The sequence below is a fragment of the Mastigoproctus giganteus genome, chromosome 9 (genome assembly GCF_048544385.1).
Source record: "Mastigoproctus giganteus isolate SK-2022 chromosome 9, ASM4854438v1, whole genome shotgun sequence".
NCBI lineage: Eukaryota > Metazoa > Arthropoda > Arachnida > Uropygi > Thelyphonidae > Mastigoproctus > Mastigoproctus giganteus.
The window spans coordinates 128,844,842-128,860,055 of record NC_143583.1 but is presented as its reverse complement, the minus strand read 5'-3'; the positions used below and the strand labels follow the sequence as shown (position 1 = coordinate 128,860,055).

Below are 15,214 nucleotides of genomic sequence, written 5' to 3'. Positions count from 1 at the left end.
TTTTCATTGTTCATTGTAATGGGCGAACCTTCTCTAAATAGAAGTGAATTTTCTTACATGGGATGCCTGTTTCTATAACAGGAACTGCTTCCACTCTTCACGCCATAAAACACCGAAAGACATTGCAAAGATGGAATTAGCGCATCATGCATATAACAAAAAGACTTTCTTCCTGTAGCATTTCTTCGGAACTTTTAGAGACATTTTGAATATAATGCTGCCTTGGAAACAATGGAGTTCGTCACTGGATACATGAATATGGCGAAACTTTGAGTCCATCACGTTGACGCTGTGTGAAATATAATGGGAGTTTGCAGAAGAAAAAAAGTGAACAGAATACTGTATAATTTTCACGTTTCGGCAATCGTATGCTGTTTTAATTTCTTTAGAAATTACGTTTGTAATTTTAATAACGAAAGCATTAAATCATGCTCACCAGCTTGCTAATATATTCGTGCTTAAGTTAAGGAACAAACGAAAGCATAAAAAAAATCAAAAACGCTTTATATTGGATCATGTAAACACGGAATACATTCGTTTTAATGTGCCTTAATAATGCTCCAAGACAAATTTCGATCTGAAATTAGGGTTATGCAAATGAATTCATGAGCTGCTACAATGGTATAAAGCGTGCGATATCCGTGGGTAGTAGTACAGGTGGTAATGTAAAGAGTGGCATAGGCTCCGTCCTGCTGCGAACGAGACGTAATTAGTGCTCTAGGCATACATTTCCCATTCTTTAGTAAAGAAAAACAGAGGAGAGTAACTGCGACTGGATATTCTCCTGCCTACAGCATCCCAGGCATACTCTTGCCAACACCATTAAACCACCACGCACTTTCATCTGTAGGGAACAGAACGAGATTCCACCCCACTAACAACGATGAAAGTAGAAAATACGAAGTGTGGCAATTAAATAACAAGACTGCGCGCCCAGCCACTACACACCACAGCAACTGATCTTGAACCTTTCCCTAGTTGTCTGCCAAATATAACCTTCCAACACGCCATTTACTTTGCAGTGCGACAGATTTGAATTATCTTGTTTTTGCAGTTTGCCGGAAAAATGACACAAAAGTTAATCAACCTCATTTTTTTAATACTAAAGAAAACACCAACTGAAAGTTATGAGTTGTTACGTCAAATTTATGGGGAAGATACTGTGCCAAGAGCCTGCGTGATGAATAGCATAAAAGATTTTTTAGATAAAAGAGAGAATGTGGAAGACTATGAAAGATCAGGCCGTCCTGATTCATGAAACTGAAAATATGGACCGGGTAATGACATTGATTAGAAGTGATCGTCGTTAAATTTTGGTTTGCATTAATTTGGTTTGCATCAGAACTCAATATGGACAAAGAAACAGACAAATTTAACTGTTAAAATTTTGGTATGCGAAAAGTGTGTGACAAGATGGCGCCAAAAATTTGAATGAAGATCAAAGAATGAGAAGACTCCAAACTTGTGAAGATCCAAACTTTTACTGTGATTACTTGCGGTGAAAGCTGGCTGTTCCAGTACGACCAGACACTAAAAGACAGTCAGTACAATGGAAGACAAAACTCGCTCAGACCAAAAGAAGCAAGAATGTCAAAATCAAAAATGAAAACCATGCTTCTTGTTTTCTTCGACATTAAAGGAACTGTTATGGCTGAATACATCTCACCAAATTACATAGTTCTGACAAGGCTGCGTAAAAAAAAAAAATTCGAACAGATCTGAATTGTGACCAGAAATACAGTACCGTATTTGTGCTTAATGAAACGTAAGGAACAGTGTGCAAATAAAACTCAATTATTTTGAAGAGGATAACTGGTGAGGCCAAAATTTCGAAATATTTCATTATATTTTAATGCAAGTCTCATTATCACACCTTGTATAATTGAGCCTCAGCTCCTCAGTGAATATTACCATTCACAATTTGCTCCTAGGTCCAGCCGACATGCTATCGACACCACTTCAAAATGGGCTTTTATATATTATTGGTATCGAATTGAAGCGTTTCAATTTCTTGAATTATAGGTTCAGCAAACTTTGGAAGCAAGCTGCCATACTGCGAGTCTGACACTTAGAAGTTAGGGCCGGATAGCGGTCATTTACGCGAAGATGACGCGATTACAGCTTTGGGTCTTCAAGAGAACCTGCATGTTTTTGAAATTAGTTCCCCACAGAGCTGAAAGTAGCAATCCTCCACCAAGTAACTTTGGCTTAACTCCAACTCTGCCCTGTTTCATTCTCCCTATTTACCTTAGCCTGAAAAATCGTTCGGGTGGTCTTTGTGAGAGCTCTACCATCAATTTTAAGGTAGTCCAAACAATAAACTTGAAAAATACTTTGCATTCATCGCCCAGCGGTTAAAAAATAAAACAGGCTGCTTTTATCTGGTTACTCGATGTGCATGTTGTAACAGATTATGTAAGTCTTATTTTTTTTATGGAATACGGCAGATTGTATCATGAATAACGGATATTTGGGTCTATTTGTATTATGCATTTGAAACGTTTTCTCACTCTCTCATTTTCAGTTTATTCCTTAATAAACTGAAAATGAGATGAATGCACAATGTACAGATATAGTACGTAGTGCATTCAAAATGCACTACGTACGATATCTGTACCTAGCTGTATAGCTGTTAAGGTAATCAAAAATGATTTATTCACAGTTCCAAGTTGATTCTAATCATTAAGTCCAAGAGGGTTTATGTTTCCGAAGGACAGTAACCATAATTTTTTTTTTACCTGGCGATATTCTGTTTAAAAATTTTCGAGTTCAATGAATGGTCATGTATCCATTCCTCAGACTCATTTAATCTCACTTATACAGAGGTGAACGATTCGTCACCGTTATATCAGTGAAAAGAGTTGTCGCAAGATTAGATTCCTGTTTCATGCAAGTCAGCAACCAGGCATAGTAACCACACAGTACAGATATGTTTTTTTAAAGGGCGGCGCCTTGAACTTCAATTCAGCTTCGCCTCGTATCTATGTGAAGAACAGTACCACTGCAAAAGGGCCAGATATGTGGGTAATGTAGGTTTGTGTGCGTGTTCTGTTCTGGTCCCTTGGTTACCCAAAAGCATCAATCACTTGGAAAGATGATTCTGGGTACTAGTCCACACCATGGGAAGGTGGGCCAGTTCCAGTAGTGCTCATACTGTCTCAATTCGAGACTCTGGCCCAACTGATGTTACCAAAAGGCGAGCCAGATTCCTACACAGTACAGACCTTACCATATCCAAGTTTGCTGACCATTTTGACAATATGATGGCTAATACAACGATGTCACTTAATTCGGCTTTCGTGATCCGCTGATCATCCCGTTCGCTTGTCTTCTACTTCTTGCACTCTGTTATTATTCTTGCTAGTCGTCCACTTCGCGCATTGTCATCAAGGGATGTCACTACTTTTGAACCTGTTAACCCACTTTCTCACGAGCTGCAGTAATAACGCCCTTTCAAAGTATTTAAAAGGAAACAAAAGTTCTTGCAAGCAGTTTCTTCAATCAGACAAACACAGGTTTAATTTCCTATTTATTAAGCCTAAATGTGTTACAGTACAAGACATTGAATAGTGAAATGTAGTTAAGCTACTGTCTGTCACCTCTGACCAAATTCTTTAATAAAATCATCAACAGCTGTCAATACATTCAATTAGAAGCAATTGTTTTTAGCGAGAAGCTGGTTTAATACGCGAATATGATCAAATTATATTGGTTTACAGCATTAAATTACTTGGTTGAGTAGTTAACAATAGCATAACATATACAGGTCAGCAGATTAATGAACATGTGAGTATAAGCGAGATAACTCGGGAACTGGGAAGGGGGAGATCAAGAAAAGAGGGACAAGGAGGGGTCAACAGGTATAAGACTTGTTCATTAATTACTATTTACATCCTGTAGTGCAGGCATTGAAGATGACAAACGAGGCACTGAGCCACTGATTAATGATAACTTTAAAAGGTAGCAGGCATAGCAGAGCCCGCTGTTATGACTGCTGCAGAAAGCAGATCGATTATTCCGAGGAGACCATTAGACAACAGCTAGGACCAACAATATTCGTATTCAAAACAAGTCACCCTTCCCTTGGATTTTAAACTCTCATACTGGTTAAAAGTGTAAGAATAAATCGTAAAGTGGTGGTATTACAACCAAAGTTACAAACATTGAACTGATGCTACAAGAGGCTGTTCACAGAAAATGTTATACGGGGATAATCAAACAATCACTTGCTCCAAAATACAAGCATTAACTGTTAGTAAAATAGACGTGGCAAAAGGTTAATGTATGAAAGGAAATCCATCGATGCATTTAAGGCAATAAATAAGGCAACAATTTTCTACGAAGACCCGCTGCACATCACCGCTAGCCTGATGAAGCATGCGCTAATCACAATGAACGTATCACAGCAAGGGTGAGGTTGCTTGCAACGGTGCACCTGGAAAAAAAGAAAGAAAAACAAAAAGGTTAGTTACATCTTAGAAGTGAACAAATCAATACTGCAAATATTAACTTAAATTACTCTGTTTTAATAATAAAAAACTAATGTCTGGACTTGGGGCACTTTTTTTTTTTTTTAATGAAAAACCAAACACGAAAAGTATTAGGACTTAGAACACCTATTACCGTGTGTGGGTTTAAGGTTTGGAATTTATTGGAAAACTATAGGTTTAGATAAAGGACAAGATTTTAAGGCAGAGTTTTGAATATAGGATTATCTCTACAAGTCTTATGCACGATTAGAAACTATGATCTCTATACTCCTAAAACAAAATAGAACCTTGGACCTTTTCCAAAGGAGTGACGGCAGATCTACTGTACGGTCTTCTTATATAGATCTGCTATATAGGGTTTAAACAATGTTAGAGTTGATAATACATTTAAAATATCGAAGGAGTTTGTATGTGTAGTGGCAAATGTTGCAAGAAAGGAAGCTTATAAAGCTTCAACCAAAAAAAAAAAAAAAAAACTTCCGACGTCTGTTCATCCCTCCAGTGTTTGTCTAGATCTTCTTTGAATTTATTCAAACTACCCACATACACAAAAAAAGATTATGGAAGTTTGTTCCAACAATCCGCTATCTGATGGCAACTATCCTGCACCATTCTTCCTAAATTTGAATTTATGCCCCCTCATAAGTATAGTCTGAGCAAAAGAAAGAATGCCATCAACAAAGAGCTTGTTCAATCCATTCAGAGCCTTAAACACCTCAATCAGATCACTTCGCAGGCGCCTAATCTCCAAACGACAATTTGCAGAAGTGAAACATTTCTTTGCAAGAACACCCTTTTGTTTCCCCTCACCAATCCCCGGTGACCTTCTTTGTACCCGATCCAGCAGTTCTAAATCCTAAAATGAGGCCTCCTGACCTGTATATAATACTCAAGGTGCAGCCTAACTATTGACTTATAGAATGGGATAATCACCTCATTATCCCCGCTAGCAAAGTTCCTGTATATTATTGACAAAACACCATGAGTTGTCCTGCCAGCATATTTGTACTGCTCAGAGAACTTCATATCTGACTCCCCCAGTTCTTTTTCATTTTCCATTACACTGAGTATAGTACAACACAGCTGTTGTTCCTATACTCAGTTAATCAGAGATTAATGCTATCGACGTGTCCTTTCATTTGTACATATTAAACTTCAAATACCACTTCTCAGCTCCATCTCCCTACTTTTTTCTAGATTTTGTTGCAGTATATACCTTGATTATTGTCATTAATCATCCGGCCAACCTTTCAATCATGTACAAATTTAGATATTAAGCCTGATATACCTTCATCATTATCATTAATATATATAGAAACCCATCACAACAGGTCCAAAACTGAACTCCGGGGTACTCCACTAATAACATTAGTCCATGAAAAGCAGAGTCCGTTAAAATTAGCTTTAGTAGGGCATATGACGCAAGAAAGCAAGCTTATATAGCATCAGCCTAAAAAAACCCACCCTTCCCATTTCACCCATCTATTCACTACAAATATTTGTCTAGTTCTGCCTTGAACTTATTTAAGTTGCTGACCTCCACTACAACAGACGGAAGTTTGTACCAACTATAAACCACCCGCTGGCTAAAGGCGAATTTCCACATCTATTCTACAACTGTCTTTCCTCAATTTGAATTTATGCTCCCTCAGGTGAGTAATCTGAGCAAGAGGAAGAATCCCCTTAGCATTGAGCTTGCTCAATCCATTCAAGGCCTTATACACCTCAATTAGATCACCTCGCAGGTGTATAGTGTCCAGAAGCAGCAATTTGCAGAATTTAAGCCTTTCTTGGTAACACCAACCCTTTGTTCCACTCACCAATCTCGTTGCCCTTCTCTGTACTCATTCCAGCTGCTGTACATCTTTCCTAAAATGAGGCCTCCAGACCCGTATACAGTACTCAAGGTGTGGCCTAACCATTGCCTTATACAAGGGGACAATCACCCCCTTATCCCTGTTAGCAAAATTCCTGTATGTCTGACATGACAAGACAAGACCTTTATCCACATCAGTAACTTGCCTTTAATGGCACATTGCCTCTAATTTGTAAGCAGTATTATGCGCAACAATATCAAAAAAATTCCTGAAATCAAAGTATATATCATCAAACTTTTTTGCATCCAGTTACTTTGTTACTGTTTTATTATGTCCAATCGGACTGGATCGCCCCTAACAAATTCATACTCTAGATGGCACTACATTAACATCTTTAACCAGCAGTCCATTACTTTTTTACCTGGAACAGAAGTTAAGCTAACAGGTCTGTATTACTCTTTTCACCCTTGACTCCTTTTGTGAATTGGGGATACATTTGCACATCTCCATTCCATAGGGATCTCCTCTGAATCAAAAGTTGCTATCATAATTATGGCTAGGGGCTGGCTTACCTCCTTTGCTGCCTCCCTTAATAAAATTGGATAGATCACATCCCCCCACGGGTGCCTTTTTTGTTTAAGCTTCAAAAGTTTCTCTTCCACTTTCCTCTGAGTTATCACAAAGTCATTTAGCTTCCTGTTAGATTTTGATAAACTTCTGGCATCTCTTTTCCTAAAGAATTTCTCATATGTGAATGTGGATGCAAAATACCTATTCAGTTTGTCAGCTTGAGCAGGATCATAAACAGTTAAATCATTGACATTAAGTGGACCAATGCGGTCACCCCTTCCTTCTACTGTTCATATAAGTAAATAATCCTTTGCTCCTTTTCTTTGCCATAAATTTCTTGTAATCTGCCTTAGATTACCTAACCTCCTTTGTGACTTGATCGTGACTAGTTTATATCTACCATAGGTTTCTGTATCACCTGATAATTTATATGCATCCCATGCATTTTTTCTTCTCTGCCACAAGTCATTACTTCATCTGACATCTATTTATGTGCAAGTCTTTTAAAGTATTTCTCTGTTGGTATGAAAAGCCTAGTAACTTCTAAGACTAGTTCCCCGAATGCTGCCCATTTAGTATTTGCTGTTGGTAACATCAGTTGGTCCCAATGCTGTCTGAGACCACTTTAGTTACTCGTATGAAAGCAAAGGCCCTTGACAGTCGTTATGACTAAGTAAATCCCACATCAGTACACTGATCATGGCCACCCAGTGGATAATCTACCTGTAGATTCTTAATGTAATAGTAGCATGTGATGCAAGAAAGCAAATGTATGAGCTTATGCAGCATCAGCCAAAAAAAAAAAAAAAATATATATATATATCACACCATTCCCTCCAAATGCCTGTCCAGTTCCTCCTTAAATTTATTCAACCTATCAACTTCCACAAATGGAAGTTGATAGGTTGACAGTTGATAGGTTGACAGATGGAAGTTTGTTCCAGCAATTAACCACCCGCTGGCTAAAGGCAAATTTCCGCACATCTAATCTACATCTGTCTTTTCTTAATTTGAATTTATGCCCCCTTAGGTTCGTAATCTGAACAAGTGGAAGGATCCCATCAGAATTCAGCGTGCTGAACCCATTCAAGGCCTTGTACACCTCAATCAGATCACCGCGCAAGTGCCTAGTCTCCAGCCACTGCAATTTGCAGAACTTAAGCCTCTCTTGATAAGAGGATCCCTTCATTCCCCTCACCAATCTTGTTGCCCTTCTCTGTACACGCTCAAGTAAATCTACATCCTTCCTAAAATGTATGAAGGATCGCTGCTGTTAATCACATCAAGTGCATTGCTTCCTCTTGCACGTGCAGTAGAAAACAGTCATCCAATAAATACACAGATGCCGTGCTAGTGTGCGAGTTATTCTAGAAAAGCGGTAAGAAAACAGGAGTTTTGTACGCGCCACCTACTGTTAACGAGAGAATCAGCAGAAGCTCATGCGAATTAATGGGAGTTAAGTCGCCAAGGATTTTCCGAAGATTTTCATCCACTAGATGAAAATCTAGTGCACACAAGAATAAGATTCACATTTGAAGGAACTCCAAAGTCTGAAAGATGACAGGTTTCAAACAGCATTACTATACTCAAAAACCAACATAAAAAAAATTGTAATATTTTAATAAAATTGTAATTCGTGGGCTTTTTTTTTTTTTTTATATCATCTTCATAACATTTTGTAGTTTTTCTAAATTTACAATTTTCTTCCATTGCTGATGAAAACGCCTAGCATAGGCATTGTACCGTACGGTAATATAGTTTTCAATTCGTGGAAAAAGTGTATTTAATCCCACCTAAGTATAACTCTTTAAAATGCTTTATTTTTTATTTCAATAAATTCGAAGTTAACTTCTTCCTGTAATGGCAGGATATGCCAGAGAATAAAGATGTACGAATTATTGTAAATAATCCAGCATTTAGATTATTATTATATTTAATTATTATTAAATATTATTATTATATTTAATACCACGTGAAATTAATAATACAGTTTATTAAGCTAATTAAGAGCTTAATAAACTATTAATTTCACGTGGTATTAAATATAATAATCTTAATGGATAAAAACCACGTAACGTCCTTCCCTAACTACAAATAATCCAACATTCACTACTTACATTATCTAAACAATTACACATTTAAAATTTTTGAAAATTGTGTAATTTTCAAATTGTTAATTCTGAAAATAATTTTTTTTTAAATTTATAACTTTAAACAAGGTGAAGCACTGCAATTGACAGCCTCCGTTCTTTGATGACAAACTTCCAGTACAAACTTCAAACAAACTTTCAGTAGGATCAGAACTACATTACTAGGCAGGGTGGATCGATAGCGCTCTCTAAATATTCCAAACATCCCATGCTCAACATTAGGCAAGGGATGATTGGAATGTTCCAGTAGCCTGTTTGCTGTAGTACTTTGTAAGACTTGGTGTAAAATTGCTTGCTGTTAATGAGCAGATTAACCTTTAATTCTGACTCAAATTAAATTTAAGTCAGAATTAGTTTTGCATTTTCAGCATTATTCGACCAATAAAAAAAAATGCTGTCAGTTGTATGAAAACAGACCGGAAAATCAACGCAAGAAAAGTAACTATTTGATTTCAGAATCAGATAATAGTTATTTATAAGAGGAAAAATGCGTATTGGTTGTTTTCATTACGTCATTTAACGCTAGAGAACTGGGTGTAGCAGTAAGCCAAGTTTATTATACCTGTTGTGCATGATATAATTTGCAGTCCAAATGATAATTACATACAAGCTGATACATTCGTGGGAGTGAAACAGTTGAGAAAAGCTGCAATCACATAATGAACAGGATTTATGGTTAGAAAACCAAACTGGCGAATAAGGACAACAACAACAGCAAGCAAGTTTAAGACCAAGAACAATTAGACCAAGACTAGTTCTTCGTGAGGGTACAATGAGTTCGTCACTTGTCTCTCAACAACGACCAGGGAGTCCATGCATTGCAAACAAACAAATGACTCTGGCCATTGTTGGGCCTTCCGATGAGATCGGGCTAATGGTCAGTATTTTATTTATTTTTGTCTCACATCGTTGGTCACGCTGTTCTGGTTAGTATTACTCTCCATTTACAGGATATATTAGGCAATTTTAACTTGTTACCGTCAAGGGGGCGCCGCTAAACTTTAATTAATTGACATTACTATTCAATACACTCTTATTACAATATAATTAATATTATTTATTCAATAATTAAATTACATTGGTACTGACACTGCATTCATATGCTAGGAGGGCAACAGAGGTTATACAACAGCATACATGTACTTAAAATATAAACTTTACATTTCTTAAACTTAATACTTTTGTACGGGTTCCACGTAACGCTTAATAATTGTTTATCTATCAGCTATTCATTTACATTAGGCAACAAATCACAGCGTATAAATTCATTAGGCGTCAGGTGTTTCAAAACTAGCACGGCTTAGGTTTTTTTCAAAAACAATCTTTCTATAATCCCTTTCTTCATAAATCCTCCGAAGATCAATGTCCATGTCATTGGCATATTTGAGGATGTTAGCTGGGAACATGTTACCCACACAAACCAGCTGATCAAGGGGGTGACGAAGCTTCGCTCTCTGTTGGTCTGTAATTCTTCTATCAGTCTTAGGTTCCTTTGAGTCTATGGATGACTGAGCATCAAGCCTTTCAGTTTAGCAAGGGTGCCTATGTTCTGGATGGTAATTATAAGCATCCATGGGTTTTTTTCTAATAATGAGAGTAAGGCTCTCTAGGTGATGGTAAAGGACTTTCCAGTTATTCAATTAAACCATCTTAGTATCCCGTACTCCAGCCCGATATACTGTTTCAGATATGTTGGAGGGGCCGATGCACAAATCATCGAAGCATAAAGAGCAATGCGAGTGGTGCAACTCAGTACATATTTTGTGACTAATTTTATATTGCGAAATCCGTTTCTGTCGAGCAAGCCAAACGGCAGGAAGAGATTTATTTTTTGCTACTCTGAATTATGTTGGAAGGAAAGGTTTGTCCCATACCAAGACAAGGGCTCTGTAATAATCGACGTCTCGAATTAAGAATCCACCAATAGTAAACGGCGGAGAGAGATCTTCCTCCTCTTTCGTAGCGAAGTTCATCTGTTCCGATTTCGATGGGTTTATTTCCAGCCGAACAGACTATAATTAGTCATTGATATCCGAATTTAATTGCATTCTGGGAGACTATGGGTGGTTTCTCAGGTTTTTCACAGGTGAAAAACAAAAAACAAAAAAAAAATGAGGGTCCTCGGCATGTTACGACTATTGGCAAGAAAAGGTTCCAACGCTACAGCAAAAAGGGCAGCAGACAACACTCCCCCGTGAGGAACTCTTGAAGATGGTATAAGCAGCACTAAAATTGTTGATGAGTGACAAGGAGATGCCTCTCTTGCAATGTCTTTCTCAGCATTGCGAGAAGAGGGCCTATTATTCTGAAGTAATTATCTAATATTGTTCACAACGCAGGCACAGAGATTCTACCATATGCAGACTTTATATCAAGGATGATTATATCTAGTTAGGCTTTTTTCTTCTTTTTTTTTTTTTTTTTTTATTAAGGATTGCCTCTATGCGGAAGAGCATTTGAAGAAGATTGGAAATACTGGATCGCCAAGGATCAACACTGAGTGCCGATTTGGTATTCTTATTATCGGAATTCTTTCTAAATTAATTTCGGCAGCGCCCTTTATCTCGATTTATTATCCCTACCCCTTCTTGTTTGTCGCTATAATTGTGTACTGGTTTACATTGTATTCACCACTTATTTGACTTGCCATACTACTTGCATAAATTTATTTTAATTATATATATAAAATTTCTTCCCCAGCAATTTCGGTTACCTTTGCGCAAATGCAAACAGTCCACTGTTAACGTCTTTTCATATCATTAATATAGATTTCAAGACTGAATTTCAAACGGAAGTTTAAAAAAAAACCATAAAGCATATAGATCGCACCGGAAAGTGGGGGAGGGGATGCCCACTGTGACTGAAACTAAAATAAGGACATGTTTTCATAATAGTAACAGAGGAAGCATGTGATGCAAGAGAGCAAGCTTATGTAGCATCAGAAAAAAAAAAAAAAACCACCACTTCGCACATGCATTCTCTCTAAAAGAATGTCCAGTTCCTCCTTGAATTTATTTACGCTATCAACTTCCAAAACAACAGATGGAATTTTGTTCCAGCAATCACGTACCCGCTGGCTAAAGGCAAATATCCACACATCTATTCTATAACTATCTTTCTTCAATTTGAATTTATGCTCCCTCAGATTCGTAATCTGAGCAAGAGGAAAAATCCCATGAGAATTGAGCCTGCTCAACCCATTCAATGCCTTATACACCTCAATCAGATCACCTCACAGGTGTCTAGTCTCCAGACGCTGCAATATGCAAAACTTAAGCAAAAAAAAAAAAAAAAAAAACCAAAACTTGGTAAGAGGACTCCTTCGTTCCCCTCACCAATCTTGCAGCCATTCTTTGTACGCGCTCAAGCAACGCTACATCCTTCCTAAAATGAGTACTCTAGAGTCTAGACCTATACGCAGTACTCAAGGCGTGGCCTGACCGTTGGAGCATTATAGCCTTAGTTGCTAATGCGCCAATAAAACCCAGCAACCAGCCTGACCGTTGCCCTATATGAAGGGATAATCATCTCCATTCCCTACTATCAAAATTCCTGTATATCATTGACCTGCTCTGGCAGCCAGTCTGCACTGCTGAAATGAAAATTTCAGATCTGACTGCACAATTACTCCCACGTCTTTTTCATTTTCTACCATCCTAAGTGTAGTGCCACACAGTTGGTACGTTTATCTGGGGTTACTTCTACCCAATATGCAGTACTTTGCATTTGTCAATGTTAAACTTCAGTTGCCACTTCTCAGCCCAACTTTTCAAGATGTTGCAGTAGTACACTGCCATTAATAATCCTGCCAACCTTTGTATCATCTGCAAACTCCCCTCCTCCCCCCAATACAGAAAAACACAAGGTGTCAGATCCGAGCTGTAGAATGAGGTGCATCATATCCTGCATAATATTACGAGTTTCAACGTTGTCCCACTGGAAATAACTGGCCACGCACGATCTTGTAACATTTAGAGGTATCTTTCGGCATTCATTCTGTCTCAAAGAATGTGGATGATGTGATACCACAACCGATTTATCTTTGGATTACCCTGTAATTTTCCGGATATGTGTTTAGATTTCAAATCTAAACACATATATATCAGATTTTCTGCTGTCCAATAACGGCAGTTGTGTCGAATGAGAAAACAGCCAAAGTGAAACAACCTCGTCACCCCAAATTATGTTGGAGGGCCACTTTTCGTAGCACCCCAGCATAATTTCTTTAAATTCCATCTTTCTGTCGCAGTCAGAAGGAAAAAAAATCTGAACATAGTGTGGCTTTCATGGTTTTAAAGACAATTCTTTCTTGAAGATGATCTCAACTGCATAACGAGATAGTCCACTTTCATGAGCTCCTTGAGAACATCTGGCACTGTTGCAATGTTTTCTGGAGTCTGCGAGGTTGATGGGCCATAGTTGGCCTTCCTATTCTCTTTCTATTAGTGACACAGCTTGTTGTCATTAACTTCCGATGATAATTTTTGTTTTTGTGTCCAATGTTGCATGGATTCCACGTTCAGCCCTTCACCACCTTTGAACTCTTATAACGAATCCCCAACCCTCATAGCAGGCTTCAATTTTTGAAGTATGATTCGCCTATAAAAGAAACTAACATTAACTTTCTAAACCTCAAGGAACAATGAATCATTTGCCGTTGGTTTCATCAAAATCGGTTAAAAAAAATAAGGAGTCGCTTATCAGACACAGTTGCGTGTAAATTGTTTTCTATGGTCAGTTTTCTATCTTTGCGAAATGAACAAACTAACGATGCAGCTCTCCTTCGTTAACTTCAGCCACGATATTAAAGCCTATAAGGGTTACTCTAGTCTCAATATTTCTGAATTTTGACGGACGACGGGAATCGAACCGAGGCCTTTTCCTCAGGGGTATGAGGAAACAGTGACGCTATTTATTGCGAGGGCAATTATGAGTACCCGATCTTTAATGGCTCTAAACAGGTTAGGGGTGGTAGAATGACAGTCGAAGTTATTTCGCATTAGCTAAACGGCAACTCTGGTCATGATGCACCAGCCTATTATGTTTGTAAATTGCGTATATTCTAAACGTCTGTTTCTGTGATTTATATGGAGAGAAACGAATGCCTGCTTCTGCCTGTGGGGGTGGTCTTCAGACTCTTACGACCTCCATATGAAACAGACTAATTCAGAACCGGTTGAAAAACTGTAGTCAGTGATGCAAATTCCTGTAAAATAAACAGGCCTTAATCTGAGTATAACTTAATGGCATCTGTTGCATTATTTCTTGGTGTAGAGTTACTGATTTTGGAAACAAAGTACGCTAAGGGATGACAACCAGCGTGTTGTTCTCTGCCGGCCAAAATTTTAAGGACTTGTATAATTTTAATAGAAATACTGATAAACAAAATTAGCATAATGTAGCCGAGTGATCAACAGAAAGAAAGTTAAAAAAAAAAAGTACTGGGAGAGGTTTTCAAGGAAATGATTTTTATGGAGCAAAGAAAAAAAAAATTTTGGCGAATAATACGAAGCGAAAAGAAAATAATTACACGAATACGTTGAAATAAACAGATTAAGTTACCTGAGAAAGTTATTGAACAAAATATACGTGAATGGGGCAATATTAGAAAACAAAGAAAATAAGAAGAAGAGATAATGGGGGGGGGAGTGCAGATATAGATAAAATAACGAGTTATTTACACTTCGACATGACCGCCAGATCAGGAGCTTACAATAAATTCTAAATATATAAGCGTTAAACATATTTAGCCGTCACGTGACTTAAACCATGGAAGAGCGTTCACTTCTGCATTCATGCTCTCACCACTTGGCTACGTGCCTTGCTAAAACATACAAGAAAAAAGCGAACTACAGAATTAACAGAAATACATATTGAAACAAATTTTAAAGAAAAAAAAACATACCAATATATATAGGAGATAAGCCAAAGCTTTATACCCTCTGCCCTCCTCAAAATATTTCATAGCACCCCCCCAATTCCAGATCAAGTGTAAACGAACAAATCTGACAAAAAATGGCTATACTTATAATTTTATAAATTAATATATACTTCAATACAGGTCAGGAGGGGAGGGTTATTCTCTTAGTTAATAAGCACAATCTAATGTAGCACATCCAGTGAACATGGGTGGCCAGTGCAATGTTCAATCAGTTTGATGTGACAAATTTGTGCCTGAATAGCCGAG

General features: G+C 37.6%; 1 protein-coding gene across 1 annotated transcript in view; it reads right to left on the bottom strand.

Annotated features, from left to right (window-relative positions):
* Window positions 1-3,516: 3,516 nt before the first annotated feature.
* Window positions 3,517-15,214, bottom strand: part of LOC150080721 (ubiquitin carboxyl-terminal hydrolase isozyme L3-like) — a 151,251-nt gene continuing 139,553 nt past the window's right edge. Inside the window, exon 9 of the mRNA XM_090380797.1 lies at window positions 3,517-4,435. The gene's annotated coding sequence lies outside the window, so the exon portion shown is untranslated. The remainder of the gene's footprint in view (window positions 4,436-15,214) is intronic.